Here is a 3,629-nt window from a genome sequence, read left to right as displayed (position 1 = left end):
GACGATTTGATCTGGAATTGCAAAGAAAACTTTCACAACTCACTAACGCAGAAGTACAGAAAGAATGTGAAAATAAATTCGTGGCATGGTTGAAAGAGTTGGTAAGGACGATTGTATACATTTTTCCCTTTATACAACAATAAGATACTTGTCGTGATCATAGTTCTTATTTGTGCTTGTAGGTCCACCATGGTGATGTTAAAGATCAAGGAATATGTGATTTACATAATGGTCCGTCTAAAGTTGTGCAGTCTTACAACGGGTATATCGTAAATAGTTATCATTTCCATACAAAAGACTACAGTGTCAACAAGTCAACGATGAATAGTGGCGTGTGTGTCAAGGGTAGCAGCTATGGTGAAAATGAACATGACTACTACGGTGTTATAAAAAAAAAAATAATGGAGTTGACTTACTTAGGAACAAATTAACTTTATTCAAGTGTCAATGGTTTGATCCCACAACAACTAGAGTCGACAAAGTCTCAGGCATTGTGGAGGTGAATGGTAAGTCAAGGTTTAGAACATATGAACCATTCATATTAGCCTCGCAAGCTCAACAAGTGTACTATATATCATATTCGACTACAAGGAAGTCAGATAGAAATAAATGGTGGGCAGTTTGTAAGGTGAAGTCTAAATTATACCCCAAGTATGATCAGTTAAAGGATGACAAGATTAATGAAGAGGATGAATACTATCAATCAAATATGACTTCTCTTATGGTCACGATGTCGCGCATGATATGCATGTCATATCTCCATTGGCTGATGGCACATGCATGAAAGAATGTGATCCAAATGATATACGAAGTGGATGGACGCTAAATGAAGAAGAAGAAGATAATGACGAAGAGGAGGAGGAGGAAGAAGAAGACTATGAAAGTCAGACAAGTGATGATGAGTCATTCACGAGCTAGTGAAATACAACTTATAATACAATTTGATCTGAATGATCTAAATGATTAAAATGATTTGAATGTGTGTAAATGTATTGTATTGATTTGAATATATTGAAATGTGTTGCAATGTTTGAATGTCTTGCATGAAGTCTTTTTCAATTTCATATGAATGATTTGAAATGTATTGAAATGTATTGTATTGACTTGAATATATTGAAAAGTGTTGCAATGTTTGAATGTCTTGCATGAAGTTGTTTTCAATTTCATATGAAAGACCCATGATTAGAATGATTTGAATATATTGAAATGTGTTGCAATTATTGAATGTCTTGCATGAAGGTTTTTTCAATTTGATCTAAATGATTAGAATGATATGAATGTATTGAAATGTATTGTATTTATTTGAATATATTGAAATGTGTTGCAATGTTTGAATATCTTGCATGAAGTTTTTTTTTCAATTTGATATGAATAATTAGAATGATTTGAATATATTAAAATGTATTGTATTTATTTGAATATATTAAAATGTGTTGCAATGTTTGAATGTCTTGCATGAAGTTTTTTTTAATTTGATATGAATGATCTGAATGATTTGAATATATTGAAATGTATTGTATTGATTTGAATATATTGAAATGTGTTGCAATGTTTGAATGTCTTGCATGGAGTTTTTTTAAATTTGATCTGAATGATTTGAATGATTTGAATATATTGAAATGTGTTGCAATGTTTGAATGTTTTGCATGAAGTTTTTTTTAATTTGATATGAATGATATGAATTATTTGAATATATTGAAATGTATTGTATTGATTTAAATATATTAAAATGTGTTGCAATGTTTGAATGTCTTGCATGAAGTTTTTTTCAATTTCATATGAATGATTTGAATGTATTGTATTGATTTGAATATATTGAAATGTGTTGCATATATTGGATGTCTTGCATAGAGGTTTTTACAATTTGATCTGAATGATTAGAATTATTTGAATATATTGAAATGTGTTGCAATATTTGAATGTCTTGCATGAAGTTTTTTTCAATTTCATATAAATGATTTGAATGTATTGAAATGTATTGTATTGATTTGAATATATTGAAATGTGTTACAATTATTGAATGTCTTGCATAAAGGTTTTTTCAATTTCATATGAATGATTTGAATGTATTGAAATGTATTGTATTGATTTGAATATATTGAAATGTGTTGCAATTATTGAATGTCTTGCATGAAGGTTTTTTCAATTTGATCTGACTGATTAGAATGATTTGAATATATTGAAATGTATTGCAATGTTTGAATGTATTGCCAGTATATTTTAATTTGTTAGAATATGGTTCATGAAGGACACAATCGTCGAGCACCCAGTGGTAGCCAATCTGAACCTTCATCTTCACGGGCTCCTTCGATAGGTATATCATTTAAATAATTATATATTTGATTAGTTAAAATTTACATTATATGAATTTCTAACTCATTGTTCTGTAGGTGTTGTTTCGCCTACACATGACCCACATACGCCGGATGCAAGGTCTTCTCCGTGTGACCCACGTCAAGTAATTTAAATAGTGTATGTCGATGGTCGACCGTAAGTATTTCATTGTCACTTGTTCAATATTTAACTTATAAAAATATATATATTGACGGTCAATTGTTAATATGTATCTTTTCATGTGCAGTGCAAGGTTTGAGCAACAAGAAGTAATACGATGAATTACGAAGTCATTACTACATCATCTTCCAAGACCGATAGCGCAATGGAAAGAGTACTCGAGAGAGGTGTTGGACAACTTAATTTCTTCATTCATGGTATGCAATCATTTATCATAACATGCAGTGTTTTATTGAAATATGTGTTAATGTTCTGAGAGTATTTATAGGCCTCCAATTGCTTCGCGAGTGCAAACGAGGAGAAGGACGCGAGGGTAGTATGGCAGAAGGTGGAAGCCAATCGATTTGCCGACTACAACAAAAAAAGCAGTTGGTGGGATAGATGATCCACTATAGTGGAAGGGCCATGGGCCGGCTACTGTAAGGAGAGATTATTGGGAGGGCATGTGCGACAAGTGAGCGAGCAATGATTTTCGAAACCGCTCAGCAAAGGCTGCACAAAATCGATCAGCGATACCCGATGCGCATCTACACACAGGTGGATCTAGGACTTTTGAGAGCCAACAGAAGAAAATGGTAAGTCATCAATATATATATATATTGTCAAATTTGTGAGCATTTTTGTATACTTATTAATCAATTTTTTATATCATGTCACATTGCAGGAATCAGAAAAAGGAAGCATTGTGCCTTACAAGGATGTATTTGTTGAAACACATAAACGTAAGAGCACGAGAGATTTTGTATCAGAGAAGGCGAGAGCGACAACAATATGTATTTATTGTATTAATAAACATTATAATATACAAGTTACTTTGAATTATGTTATCATAAACATTATAATTATTAATTATTAATTTATATTCTATTTTTTTTTGTAGGAGTCATACGAGCAACAAATGATACAACGATATGGTGATGACTCCACTCAGCATCCGTCTTTTGATCCTGCAGCATGGGTGACTGCTACAGGTGAACCCAAAAAGGTTCGTGTGTTCAGGTTTGCGAGTAACATGAACACCACACGAGTCGTTGCCTCCTACAGCCTAGGCTCACAAAGTTCTCCCGTCAACATCAACTCCCAACATCCTATTGACTATGTTGTATCTTGGGATG

Source organism: Nuphar pumila, chromosome 13, assembly GCF_984573655.1.
Source record: "Nuphar pumila chromosome 13, dmNupPumi1.hap1.1, whole genome shotgun sequence".
Lineage (NCBI taxonomy): Eukaryota > Viridiplantae > Streptophyta > Magnoliopsida > Nymphaeales > Nymphaeaceae > Nuphar > Nuphar pumila.
This window is presented reverse-complemented; position numbering follows the sequence as displayed.